Below are 15,209 nucleotides of genomic sequence, written 5' to 3'. Positions count from 1 at the left end.
GCTGTGTCCTGGGGTTGGCTGCTCCTCTTCTCTCCACTGCCTGCGGTGTTCCCTCCTTGATCCGGTGGGCGCTGAGAGGGAGTGAGGAATGTGGCGGTTGACTGGGGCGCCAAAGCTGGGCCTGAGAAATGCCGCGCAGTTGGCTTCTGCGCAATGCATGCGCAGATAATGGCCGGGTCGTTGTCAGCAGCGTTGTCAGCAGTCAGCAATCCAGTTACCCATCTTAGGTCCATATCCTTTGATACACTGACCGCTAGGGTCGGCATGACCTCCCATGGTCCAGAAAATTCTCTTGTCCGGCACTGATCAGGTCCCAAATGTGCCAGACTAGAGAGGTACAACTGTACTTGATTTTTGCAGCGGGTCCCTGGAATGCTTGATATTTGCAGGAGATTCCCCAATGCAGACAAACCCTTGGTTTAAACTGACCAATAAGATTTGAAAACAGACTTACTGTTTTATTTTTAAAGCCATTCTCTTGGAACTATGTAGAGGGTATTTTTGTTAGAGCAATATTACTTTGGTGAACTTTCAGAGGCAAGATTCAAAACTCCTTTTCTCTTTATCAGTATGGTAGCAGCCCTTAAATTTTGCAACTAGTTTATATTTTGTTTGGCCCAAATTATAGCTATTGTTGACTAATATCGGGATTGTTCCAGACGCTTAAAGTATATGTTACATACGAACAGGAGTAAGCCTTTCAGTTCCTCGAGCCTGCACTGTCAACCAATTAGATCCTGGTTGATCTGTACCTCAGCTCCAGTTACCCATTTTAGGTCATAAGAAAATAAGAACATAAGAATTAGGAACAGGAGTAGGCCATCTAGCCCCTCGAGCCTGCTCCGCCATTCAACAAGATCATGGCTGATCTGGTCGTGGACTCAGCTCCACTTACCCGCCCGCTCCCCGTAACCATTATTGGTTAAAAATCTATCTATCTGTGACTTGAATACATTCAATGAGCTAGCCTCAACTGCTTCCCTGGGCAGAGAATTCCACAGATTCACAACCCTCTGGGAGAAGAAATTCCTTCTCAACTCGGTTTTAAATTGGCTCCCCCATATTTTGAGGCTGTGCCCCCTAGTTCTAGTCTCCCCGACCAGTGGAAACATCCTCTCTGCCTCTATCTTGATAATCCCTTGATACACTGACCTAACAAAATTCTATGGGCCAGACTTTCCATAAAGGCCCTATTGCCTGCTAAGAAGGACCGCTAACATTCGGCGAAAAAAGCTGGCGAGAATTTCCATTTTAAAGGTAAAACTAATCGCCCGGCGAGAAAATGGGCATTGCACACTTATTCTCGGCAGTTTTCTCGGCGGGTAAGTGCAAAGTTAGACAAATGGACGTTCGTTATCAGAATGGATGGTAAGTAGTAAAATTTCATCTGAGGCTGTGGTTGGGCCTAGGGAGGGGGGAAAAATTTAAAACAAAAATTTTCATTAAAAAAAAAATTAAACATGTACAAACCATTAGCAAGACCGTTTTAACCCTAATCGCTGTGTTAAATTTTTTTTTAAATCATTAAAGGACCTTTAACTTACCTTTCTTTGCAGGGTCTCCCCTTACCGACCTGTAAAAGCAGCTTTTACAGGGCGAGTCTCTCGATGATCTGGACGTCAGCGGTTGAGGCCTGGCGGTTGTTCTCGGCGTTGCACATGGGCGGTTTGGTCCCAGAGGGCGACTTCAGATGTGGCCAATAACATTCAAAAACTAACGTGGAATCTCTCGCCGGGCAAAAAACCAGCAATAACGCCAAGAAAATCGGCAACAATGAAACTGAAAGGCTGGCCTTATCAATCTCATCTCGAAAGCTCCAGTTGTCCCAGGATGCACAGCCTTTCAGAGGCGAGGGTTCCAAATTTCTAATACCCTTTGTGCAAAAAAGTGCTTCCTGAATTCCCTCCTAAATGGCCTATCTCTAATTTTAAGATTAGGTCCCCTCATTCTTGATCCCTCCACCAACAACAATAATAATGGCTTGCTTTTATATGGCGCCTTTAAAGTGGTAAAATGTCCCAAGATGCTTCACAGGAGCGGGATCAAACAAAATTTGACACCAAGCCACGTAAGATGATATCAGGACAGGTGACCAAAAACTTGGTCAAAGAGCTAGATTTTAAGGAACATCTTAAAGGAGGAGAAAGAGGTAGAGACGTGGAGAGTTTGAGGGAAGGAATTACAAAGCTTAGGGCCAAGGCAACTGAAATCTCCTCCATCAGAGGAAATAGTTTCTCTGCATCTATGTTATAAAATCCCTTTATAATTTTAAAAGCCTTGATTAGATCACCCTTCAATCTTCTAAACTGGAGGGAATACAAGCCACGTTTATGCAACCTGCCCTCATAATGTAACCCTCTAATCCCGGTGTTGAAGGGTGAATTATTTTTCAACTCGTTTCATAATCTCATTACTTCAGTAATAACTTAGAAGCAAAAGCTTGCGGAAGGGGGCTGCTTTCTGTTTTATTTTGAAAAACAGGTTTGAATATATTGGCTGGAGTTTTCTGCTGTGCATTCACTAGTCCATGATTTTCCTGGCCATTGAAATTGTCGGGGCCATTGAACACATAAACTGAAAATCCTGGCTGATATTTTATACCTGTTGGGAAATTAGATTAACTAACTCAAAAATAAGAACAGAAAATGTTGGAAATACTCAGCAGGTCAGGCAGCCTCTGTGGAGAGAGAAACAGCCTGGCGATAAAAGTCCCGGCCTTGGAAGATTACTGCCTCCAATTGGGGCGCGGGGCAAATTCATCCCCTTAATCTCTAACTTCTTCCAGTTCTGATGAAAGGCCATCGACCTGAATTGTTAACTATGTTTCTCTCTCCACTGATGGTGCCTGATCTGCTGCGTGTTATCCAGCATTTTCTGTTTCTATTTCATAGTTCCAGCCTCCTTTTGCTTTTGTTACATTATTCAAACTTTGCTATTTGACTTCCGATGAGACCTGACCTCTTCAATCGCATTATTATATCAAAAGCCTCTCTGCCTGTTATGTTCTGTACATAAGATAGCTTTTTTCACTTAGCTGTAGTAAAGATACTTCAGACGCTATAGAGTCTCCGAGCTGGCCAAGATGTGGACTTGAATGTCAGAAATCTTCATGGCTATTTCTTGTATTTTCCTCCAAGCGGGTAACCAAAGGCTGGGAGTACTTGGCAATTGTAATTTGATTGAATGCTAAAATGTCTGTTTAACTGTAAGAAAAACAAATGATACAAAGGATACAGTGCTTTAAATCATCTGACCGCTTGTGGTCACAAGACTCTAACTGGCTGGAATTGCAGACTCGCAATCATTTTCTGAAAACGAGCCTGAATACAGAGTCGTTTTTCCCGCAGTTTCTCTGAGATGTGCACGAGGAGCTAAGCACATTATATAAATTGCCATCATTACAAACAGTTGCCTCAAATCTCATTTTTGTGCTCGAAATTACCTCAGGCAACATATGCTAGACACAGCACGGAATCCTCTCCAGTACCCGCTGAGTAACACCTGCAAACTCTCTGCAAATTGCTGCTCGGCTACTTCGGAGATTAATGCACGGAGAAATAAACTGGTAAGCAATTTAAACCTTGGCTGCAGAAGTTAGCAATTTTTTACTCAGTCAATGCAAGTACATAATTAGAAAGAGCAGCTGGGTTATTGAATAAATAAGAAATTTATGATTATGAATGTTCATTACTAGACGCTGCGCTTGTTAACAAAGATTATGGCCCTCGCCATTAATTAAAAGTTGATTTTCTTTTTCACATTCGATTATCTGACTATTAGTGAATATTAATATTAACATTCTTCTGGGTTGCTTGGTGAAATCACAGTTAAGGTGAATGATGTGGAGAAATGTGCCTTGAATCAAATGAAGAATGATTGGCCTTCAGAGTCAGCTGTGTGACAATGAGGGAAGGCAAGCGTGTTAAATTCCCTTGTCCGCAGTTTTAATGGAGGTGTTGATGTGTTTACTCAAAGACATCCTGAGATGAAGGGTTCAGCAGGTTGGACTGTACTCATTGGAGTTTCGAAGAATGAGAGGTGATCTTATTGAAATGTGTAAGTGTGATATATTCACAGAGCACAGCACACACAGCTCCTAACAAGGCAGGCAGCTCTGTCGGAAGCCTCCGGAACATGCCTGGTTCTGTTTATTATTAACTCTGTAGTTGCAGTACACAATACTTCCACATCCAGTGTGGAGCTACAAACATTACAAGCTTACAGACATTACACTTCTCTCTCCTTAATGAAGAAGTTATTTTATCATACATAACTTTCATTTTTATACATAACAGTATATAGACTTATTTTTTTCCATAATTACAAATGTAACTTTACCACTTGTTTTCTGTTTCAAAGAGGATACCTTCGCTCTCGAACAGAACCTTCCAAACAAGATGTCGAATCTAAACTCATTCGAGGCTCATCTTGAGGGACGTTTTCCTCCACCGAATTTCCTTGATTTTCATTTGAACTCACTCCAACTTCAGGCTCTTTATTTTCTTGACTCGGACTCAGATTTTCATTCTGATTCTCTCCTGGAATTGTTTCCAGTACATTGGATTTAGGATTTGCTACTGGTGTATCAAAACTATCTGATGTCAGAAATAATTGAATCATTCCCACCTTCAACTCCTTCCATGTCTGTCGGTAAAATATGATCAATATGAACAAACCTAACCTGTCCATTATCAAACATCTTAACCAAATATGTGCGAGGACCACCATATCTTCACCACTCTTCCTAGTAACCACTTTAACCATTTATGGTGATGGTTCTTCACTCTCACCTTCTGGTTTAATTTCACACTTCTTTCTTTTACTCTACCTCTATCAAGATTCTCTTTCTGTCTTAATTGTGTTTCTTCTACGGACTGTGCCAAATTTGGTTTTATCAAGAAAATCTTGTTCATGGCTGTCGTTTGAGAAACAACTCTGCTGGAGTTCTACCAGTAGTTGTATGAGGAGTATTACGATATGTAATCAAAAAATTAGCCAATTTGTGATCAAATGACAACTGTCATTTCCTTGGATTTGGATTTAACATTTGTTTTATGAGGCCACGTTTTTACAATTTGTACAGTGTGCTCTGCTGCATCATTCGAAGCAGGGTGGTATGGTGGAACCTTGGTATGTTTCACACCATTTTTGCTCGTGAACAGTGCAAATTCTTCAGAACGAAATTGTGGTCCATTATCCAAAACAATTTCTTCTGCGGGGGCCAAATGAAGAAAATAATCTTCGTAAAATGTCCAATGTTTTACTTGTTGTTATTTTCCACATTGGGAACACCTCAACCCACTTTGAATGGCTATCAATCACCATGAATAATTGTTGTCCTTCTAACTCAGCAAAATCGATATGTAGCCTTTGCCACACCCTGGGAGGCCACTTCCATGGCTGTAATGGTACTGGTGGTGGTTGCTTGCTTACCGATCGACATGTCGTACACTGATTCACAATGTACTCTATATCTTTATCAAGACCTGGCCATCATAAGTAACTGCGTGCAAAACTCATGGTCAAGCACATTCCCAGATGCTGGTCATGGAAGTCTACTAATAATTTGGACCTGAATATATTTGGTTTAACCACTCTTGCACCCCACATGATACAATCTTCATCGACTGATAATTCATTCCTACGAATGAAGAAAGGATGTGTATCTTTGTCTGTTACCTGGTTTGGCCATCCATTAGCAATATAATCATACACCTTTGACATACACCTTTGGTTGCTCTACCAATCTTTTCAGCTGTGACTGGCAGTTCATCAATGTATGAAAAATAAAACACTTCTTCCCTATCCAATGTAACAGAAAATCCAGACATTGCACAGCATTATTGTGATCAGCTGATCGTCTCTATTCAATATCATATGTATATGCTGACAAAATCAAAGCCCATCTCTGCTGCAGCTAATGTTGGAACTGGGGACTTTGGATGCAGGATTGCTGTTAGGGGCTTATGGTTTGTAACGATGTTAAACTTATGACCAATCAAGTATTTGTGAAACTTCTTAATCCCAAAAATTAATGCCAAGGCTTCCCTTTCAATTTGCGCATAATTATTCTCACTGGCACTGAGAGTGCGTGAAGCAAAATCAATTGGTCTCTCCTCCCCACTACGTGATACATGAGAGATTACTGCCCCAACTCCATATGGCGAGGCATCACATGCTACCTTAATCTCCTTAGATATGGCATAGTGAACTAACATGGTGCTCTCTACCAATTTGCTTTTACACTCCTTGAATGCTGTATCGCATTCTTTTGACCACTTCCAATGAACTTGTTTTTTCAATAGTTCATTCAGTGGATGTAATACTGTAGCCAAATTTGGTAGGAAATTCCCATAATAGTTCAAAAGACCAAGAATGAACGAAGTTCAGTGACATTCCTGGGAGTGGATGCATTTCTAATTGCATCCAATTTTTCCATGGTTGGATGTAAACCATCTTTGTCTACTCTGTACCCTCTGTACTCCACTGAGTTTTTAAATAACTCACACTTATGAGCAGACACTCGTACTCTGTGCTTCTCTAGTCGTTTGAGGGCTTTATTCAATATGTTATTATGAATTTGCCTATTTGGTGCTGAAATTAATATGTCATCTCACTAACATACTACCCCTTCAATACCTTGCAAAATCTGGTTCATTACCCCTTGGAATATGGCAGGGGCGGAAGACACTCCAAGCAGAAGCCTATTAAATTGATATAGGCCTAGATGAGTATTTATAGTCAAACATGACTTGGACTCCTCATCTAGTTCAAGCTGTAAGTAGGCATTCATAAGATCCAGTTTTGAGAAGATCTGACCACCTGTCAGTGTTGTGAATAAATCTTCTATATTTGGCAACGAATTGGGGACATTACCTTCCAGGACGCTACTGACAACGACCCGGCAGAAGTCAACTGCGCAGCATTTCTCAGGCCCAGCTTTGGCGCCCCAGTCAACCACCACACTCCTCGCTCCCTCTCGGTGCCAACCGGATCAAGGAGGGAACCCCGGAGGCAGCGGAGAGATGAGGAGCAGCCAGCTCCAAGACACAGCATGGGTCGCAACCCCCCCCTCCTCCGCCAGGAATGATGCCGGATCAAAGAGTCCCGGACTGGAGAGGTACAACCTTCCCAGTGACCCCAATGCAAATGTTGACAGATTCCAGATTATTCCATGCACACTCCTGAGACCTTACAGCAAATTTTGACACATGAACGAGACCTCCCCCTCACGCAAATATCGGTATACTCCCGGGACACCCACAGTAAACATCCACAAACGGTCAGGGAGCCCCTGCAAATATCAACATATTCCTCATGATCTCGATACAGATATCGACACACTCACAACACGCCCTGTAAATAGAACATAAGAACATAAGAATTAGGAACAGGAGTAGGCCATCTAGCCCTTCGAGCCTGCTCCGCCATTCAACATGATCATGGCTGATCTGGCCGTGGACTCAGCTCCACTTACCCGCCCACTCCCCGTAACCGTTAATTCCCTTATTGGTTAAAAATCTATCCATCTGTGACTTGAATACATTCAATGAGCTAGCCTCAACTGCTTTCTTGGGCAGAGAATTCCACAGATTCACAACCCTCTGGGAGAAGAAATTCCTTCTCAACTAGGTTTTAAATTGGCTTCCCCGTATTTTGAGGCTGTGCCCCCTAGTTCTAGTCTCCCCGACCAGTGGAAACAACCTCTCTGCCTCTATCTTGTCTATCCCTTTCATGATTTTAAATGTTTATTTAAGATCACCCCTCATCCTTCTGAACTCCAACGAGTAAAGACCCAGTCTACTCAATCTATCATCATAAGGTAACCCCCTCATCTCCGGAATCAGCCTAGTGAATCATCTCTGTACCCCCTCCAAAGCCAGTATACCCTTCCTTAAGTAAGGTGACCAAAACTGCACGCAGTACTCCAGGTGCGGCCTTACCAATACCCTATACAGTTGCAGCAGGACCTCCCTGCTTTTGTACTCCATCCCTCTCGCAATGAAGGCCAACATTCCATTCGCCTTCCTGATTACCTGCTGCACCTGCAAACTAACTTTTTGGGATTGTGCCTTTCAGTTCCGCGCGGATGGGTTTCCTGTACGGGCTGCTCCTGCACACTCAACTTTTCCATCCTCGCCAGCCGTTCGGACACGCCATGGCGTACCATCTTGTCGTCCGGAGGAGGCGGGGGTCCCCGATGGAGGGCACTCTATGCGGGAGTCCTCCCACTATTCATCGGGGACTTGGCCTGGAGGGTGGTGCACGGAGCAGTGCCGTGCAACAACTTTTTAAGCCGGTTCACGGACTCCCAGGCCGCCTGCAATTTCTGCGGTCTGGAGGAGTCCGTGTTCCATGTTTTTATTGAGTGCACGAGGTTGCAGCCCCTGTTTCATTATTTAAAGGGGCTGCTCCTGAAATTCTGGCTGCACTTCAGTCCCACTCTCCTGATCTTTGGGCACCCTGTGCGGAGGGGAGCGGGTAGGTCCGAGGGCCTCCTCGTAGGACTGCTCCTGGGCACGGCCAAGGGTGCCATCAGCCGGTCCAGGCAGCGGGCGGTCGAGGGGGTCGTTCAACCTGACTGCCTGCCTCTCTTCCGCTCTTACATCCGGTCCAGGGTGTCCTTGGAGATGGAGCACGCAGTGTCCACCGGTACGCTCGCGGCCTTCCGCGAGAGGTGGGCACCGAAGGGACTGGAGTGCATCATCACGCCCGGCAACCAAATTTTTATTTGATTTTACGTTTTAAAGTTTAATTTGTTTTAATTGCCGGTGCTTTTAGTGTCCCCCTCCCCTTTTATAGGGGGCACTTGGAGAAAAATTCAATTCTGTGCCAAAAAAAAAATGGCATTGTAAATGTTGGTGTTTCCCCCAGATCGGGGGGCACGGTTTAATGTTTTTTCCGTTAACTCCCTAAAAGAGTTTCATGCACAAGGACCCCCAGGTCCCTCTGTATCTCAGCATGTTGTAATTTCTCCCCATTCAAATAATATTCCCTTTTACTGTTTTTTTTCCCCCAAGGTGGATGACCTCATACTTTCCGACATTGTATTCCAAGGACTCCCTGAAAATATCAACACACTACCAGGGAACCTTTCCCATACCAATATTGATATCCTCCTGGAGACACCCTATAAATATCATCATAGTTCCAGGGTCCCCTGTGAATAATGGCATGATTCCGGGGACCCCAAGCCAAGCATTGATGGAATTACGGGACCCCAGAGTAAATAATGATGCAGTCCTGGGGGCCATCTGCCAACCATTGATGGCTGCAAAATATTGATACAGTCCCAGTGACACCTGCAATTTTTGCCATACTTCAGGGGTATTCCCTCATGCAAATATCACTCTGCTTCCCCCCCCTCATGTCCCACCCCCCCGCTTTCAGGTAAATATCAACAATCCTGGCCCCACTGTACAAATCTCCATGTCCTAACTTCCGAAAAAACAGGGTCAACTACCCACAGAAAACCAGTACTTTTATTGCAGAGTAGACTTTTTTTTGGAAATATAGCAACATAAACTTGCTAGCAAATCAACAACAGCAACTTGTATTTATATAGCGCGTTTAGTGCCTTTAACGTAGTAAAACGTTCCAAGGTGCTTCACAGGAGTATCATGACAAAAAATTAGCAGCGAGCCACAGAAGGAGAAATTACGGCAGAAGAGGTAGGTTGTAAGGAGCATCTTTAAGTAGGAACGGCAGTGAGGTTTTAGGAGGGAATTCATAGAAACATAGAAAATAGGTGCAGGAGTAAGCCATTCGGCCCTTCAAGCCTGCACCACCATTCAATAAGATCATGGCTGATCATTCACCTCAGTACCCCTTTCCTGCTTTCTCTCCATACCCTTTGATCCCTTCAGCCATTAGGGCCATATCTAATTCCCTCTTGAATACATCTAACGAACTGGCATCAACAACTCTCTGCGGTAGAGAATTCCACAGGTTAACAACTCTCTGAGTGAAGAAGTTTCTCCTCATCTCGGTCCTAAATGGCTTACCCCTTATCCTTAGACTGTGACCCCTGGTTCTGGAAATCCTCAACATCTTCAACCAAGAAATCCAACTTTTTGCCGTTTGTTTCCTAAACTTTTCTTTCTCCAAAGTAGTCTGTAATGATTTATGCAAATCTTTTCCAACTCATTTTCCTGTCTTAAACATTTCAAAGACACTGGCTGGATCCAAGCTGCCGCCGCCCAGCTTCCTGAAGCAAGTCATGGTCCCTTTGCTGGTGACAGAGACCAACAGGCTGGCCATGCAGCATGCTTCCTCCTGCGAGGTGGCATTGACCACATGCCCGTGACCAATCTTGAGCCGAATGCAGTCAGTGGGATCATCTAACAGCTCAATTTCCTTGGAACCTTCATCACCTGCGAGAACTCTGACCTTTGGAATTCTGGTATTATGAATTGCGACTTTAACTGCGATGGAGATTGCATCAAAAAGGTTCCCACCACATTCCAGCAACAGTACATCTACATAGAGGATCCAGCAGTGGTCTCTGGGAGTGATACACAGTGCCTTTAGCTCCAAACTACTGCTATTATCGAACAATTGGTACAGGGTGTTGGCAATTTCGGTGCCAAGGTCATCTCCTCCACGTCCTTCAAACTCAGGGGTTGCATTGGCAGAACAGTCCACAAAGAATTCCAAAAAGCCTTCGTTGGGCTTCTTCAGTTTGGGCATTTTCATTTCAGCTTTGACGCCAACAAGAATACCTGTGTGACCAATCTTCACTCTCGCAGATCCACTTGTGATTGACACCAAATCCATCTCTATTTCAATGTCTGTAACCTTCACAGCCATGGCCATCAATTCGCAGATCATCCTGCACCCCGTGCATCACATAAACCTTCCCCACCTTGGTATCTTGAATCCCGCAACATCTATGTGGATTTTGATGCTTTCCGAATCGCTGTGCGTTAACCTCGTGCTCCTGATAACTCTAACATCGCCTCATCCTGTTGTTGTTCTTCCATGCTCTGTAGTCTCTTGGGATTTCTACTCATAGCTTTGAATGCTGGATTCATAGCTTTAAAAGCTGGTTTACCCTTCAGTCAGCATGCCTTTGCAAGATGCCCAGTCTTTTTGCAGAAGAAACACTCTGGCTTCACGTATGGACAACTTTGAACAATGTGTTGTCCCAGGCATCTATAGCACGACTTCGATGCTCTGTTAGAATTTCCAGTTTCTTCGACTTTGGGCCCCCACTGCCTTTTAATTTAATCTGCAGGCGATTTACCTTGGTTGACTGATGACTGTAATTATGATGAAATTCTCAGGAATATTGTTCGGCCATGCCCATCGACGTCGATGTCTGACAAGCAATCTCAAAAGTCAAGTCATCTGTCATCAATAACTTTCTTCTGATCGCATCATTTTTCATCCTACAAACAAAACGACCTGTAATGCTTGGTTTTGAAAGTTTCCGAAATTACAATGAATCGATAGCTTTATTTAATGCTATGATATAATCACTAATACCTACATCAGTCTTTTGATTCCGAATCCAGAAACGATAGCTTTCAGCAATTTCTAATGGTTTGGGATTATAGTGCTGCTCCAGCTTCGTTAAAATCTCTTAAGCGTTGTGTCCTTTGGCTCGTCAGGCACAAGCAGATTTATAAGGGTTTCGTATAATGCCGGACCTGCCTCCAATAAGAAGATAGCTTGCTACCGTTCCAATCTTGCCTGATTCTGGACTGCATTGTCTGGAACTTCGATTATGTTATTTGCAGTGAAATACATTTCTAGCCGATCCACATATGCTTTAAAACATTCCTGGTCATGTCTATATTCACCCAAATGTCCCATTACACCTGCGGGTGCTGCCATTTTTAATTTCTAGCTGTTCTCAATGTGACGTATTTTACCTTGGATTTTGTAGCTTATTCCAAAGACAGAGAAGCTTTCAAAGTCTCTCTGTTGGCTGGCTGAATCTTTCACCAATAAAATTTCAGCTTTAAATCATCCTAAAAATCCCATCTCGCTGCCAAATGTGATATATTCACAGAGCACAGCGCACACAGCTTTCTAACATGGCAGGCAGCTCTGTCGGAAGCCTCCGGAACATGCCTGGTTCTGTTTATTATTAACTCTGTAATTGCAATACATCCATCGTGTGGAGCTACAACCATTACAAACTTACAGATATTACAATAAGATTCTGAGGGGGATTGACAGGGTAGATGCAGAGAGGATGTTTCCTCTCATGGGGGAATCTAGAACTAGGGGGCATAGTTTCAGAATAAGGGGTCGCCCAGTTAAAACAGAAATGAGGAGGAATTTCTTCTCAGAGTCGTGAATCTTTGGCATTCTCTACCCCAGAGAGCTGTGGAGGCTGGATCATTGAATATATTTAAGGTGGAGATAGACAAGTTTTTGAACGATAAGGGAGTGAAGGGATATGGGGAGCGGGCAGGGAAGTGGAGCTGAGTCCATAATCAGATCAGCCATGATCTTATTGAATGGCGGAGCAGGCTCGAAGGGCCAAATGGTCTATTTCTGCTCCTATTTCTTATGTTCTTATTGTCTCTATTTTGATCATGTTCTAATAAGGAGCATCTTTGGTGACCTTACCAATTAAGACTGCTGTAGTGCATTGTTAAGGCATGCCTGAAACAAGTTGGCTCTTGACATAGAAACTGTTGAAGATCCACAACAGGTTGGTCAGCATTTCAAAGAGTAATTTAGGTTACCAGTTCAGGTAGGCCCAGAAAAGACACTTTTCTCTCTCAGATGCTGTGTATTTCTGCCATGTTGTAATTCCAGCTTTCATAGTTCCTGATTGTGACCCTGGCAGGCAACTATTGTTCTGCAAATTCCAGAGGGCTTTTCCAAGTCTGTCACAACATCCTGGCGCATTTCAGTACTTTGCACTTTCGTTTTCAATCATCTTAAATGAAGCAATGGAAGCTGCATGCATTTTAATGAAGATTCTGCTTCAGCGCCTGTTGTTTCTGAAAATGATCTATCAATTATCTCATCGCACCACATATTGTGTGACTTGAAACTCTGCCGATTATGAACCTCTGATGCTCGATCATGCCGTGTTATTCTGCTGCACCTGTGATGCAGCATTGGGACCAGCCTCCCTGTGTGTGCCACTGCCTCTCACAAATGCAATGTCGGCCATTTTCAGCAGACACAAGTGACACTTTGGGGAATCAATTTGTTGATCATTTAAATAAAATAGCAGATGGCCCGTGTATCAGAGCCGGCAACAGATTCAAAGTGACGATCTTCACAATAGCACAGCTTTATGCTGGGGTCCTTCACGTTTTCACTACGTACAAGAAGAGCAGGGTTTTCGATCATTTGTGACAGCTTAGTGTGAACCGTAAGGGGAGAAATTCGGGAGCGATCCGTTCGGGGTGTTCACTTTTAAAAGTTGAAAAAAGTAGCGCCAGGGGCTAAAGTTTTTTTAGCTTCAAAAAAAGTTGCCGTTTGCGCTTCAGGAAGGTACTGGGTCACTAAATCAAGCACTCCACTTCCTTCCTGGAGCGCAACAGGACGCAGGCAGGGCGGTAGGTGTGCAGCACTGCAAACTGGGCCCTGCAGCACTGCCGCGTTGGAAGGCTCCTTCCCTCCCTTAGAGGGAAGGGCCATCACTGCAGGCTCTGCAAGGGCTCCCCGTCAGCCGCTGCAATCCGGCCCGATCAGCCCGATGCACGGCATCAGAGTGCCGGGCTGATTGACCGCGGGTGAAAAACAAGAAAAAAGAATCAATTAAAATCATTTTTCAACTACCTCGGCCACCTCGCCTTTAAGTATCGCCTCCTGCAGCTGCCGATGTTTTCGCCCGGCGATGTGAACCTCAAGTTCGGGTCCGGGGCGCTACCGAGCGAAGGAGATCGGGAAGCAACACCGCCGCAAAGCTCCTGCCGAATCGGGCGGGAGTTGATCTTCTCGCCGTGTCCATCAATAAGTGCTTAGCACCCTGTTATCGCCTCTGGTGGGGAATCCCCTTGGAGGTAAAATCAGGGCCGAAATTCATTGCAGTACTGAGGGACTGGAATCTTTACCTTGGAGTCGGGTAGGGTACGTGTGGGCCGCGCAGTGGGTCGGCAACCCGAAGATTTGCACTGCGCGTTAAACTCAATTGAAAGACTCATGTGCGTTTCCCGGCCCATTTAAATGGTGCAGGTCTGATGATGTCACTGATGACTTGTTTTCAGCATGGCTATTTAAAGCAGCCTTGCACACATCTCATTTGAAGGTTGGTGTCAGCGTGTTGAAGGTGGTTTCAAGAGCTCTAAATTACGGAATAAAACTGACAAATCTGTGGGCCATGGAGACAAGGCAGAGGGCAGCACCAAGATTCACAGATCCTTCCATGGAAGGGATGGTGATGGCAGTAAAAACATGCTGGGAGGTCTTCTTCCCTGGGGATGGATGAAAACGACCAGCCAAAGAGACTAAAAGGGCATGGTTAGAGATCGTAAATGAAGTCAGTAGCAGAGATGTCGTGAGGAGGACGTGGATACAATGCATCAAAAGATTTAATGATCTTGTCAGGTCAGGAAAGGTGAGTGCAATGCCACACTCCAATATCCTGATGTGTGTGTCACCCCAACCATCATTCTGCCTTCCCATGCCTACTCCTGCACATCATTCCTCACACCAACAAACCTTGCAAGGTGCACCCATCCCTTTCTATCTCTGTACCCACTCACATCCCCATCTGACTAACCACCACTGACACTCACCCTCATCCTAGTGCAATCATAGCAAGTAATGCCACAGAAGGAGGCCATTTTGGCAATGTCACGCCACTCCCTCATAGTCATCCTCTGCAGATGTAACCCATCCTCCTCAGGGTGTCATGAACCACGTCTTCAGTGGATAGTCCATGTCTCCAGACAGCCAGCCGGTGCGAAGAGCTGAGGGAGGGTGGACTGACGCAGTATGAAACCTGCGAGGGAATCTGGTGCACACATGCATGATGATCCTTTTATGGTTGCAGACGAGCGTCACGTTGAGGGAGTGGAAGTCCGTGCGGTTCACAAACACTCCTGGGTTATGAGGGCCTATCTTGATGGCCACATGTGTGCAGTCAATGACGCCTTGCACCTGTGGGAAGCCACCCAGAGCCGCACAGCTGACAGCCCTCTCAGCAACTTTGGCTTTATCAGTGGCAAAGTTTACATGAGAGCCTGACTTGCCAAATATGACATCGGTCACCTGGTGATGCATCTGTGGGCAAC

The 15,209-nt window shown here is 44.6% G+C and overlaps 1 long non-coding RNA gene and 1 pseudogene across 1 annotated transcript in view; both read right to left on the bottom strand.

Moving 5' to 3' along the window:
- LOC139232933 (uncharacterized) overlaps positions 1-14,108 on the bottom strand; it is a 36,964-nt gene extending 22,856 nt beyond the window's left edge. Inside the window, exon 1 of the long non-coding RNA XR_011588115.1 lies at positions 13,753-14,108. This is a non-coding gene — a long non-coding RNA (uncharacterized lncRNA). The remainder of the gene's footprint in view (positions 1-13,752) is intronic.
- Positions 10,069-10,830, bottom strand: LOC139232932 (exosome complex component RRP42 pseudogene; annotated as a pseudogene).
- Positions 14,109-15,209: the final 1,101 nt, after the last annotated feature.

Source organism: Pristiophorus japonicus, chromosome 20 (genome assembly GCF_044704955.1).
Source record: "Pristiophorus japonicus isolate sPriJap1 chromosome 20, sPriJap1.hap1, whole genome shotgun sequence".
NCBI lineage: Eukaryota > Metazoa > Chordata > Chondrichthyes > Pristiophoridae > Pristiophorus > Pristiophorus japonicus.
Note: the sequence above shows the minus strand (reverse complement) of the source record. Positions and strands in the feature narration are given on the sequence as shown.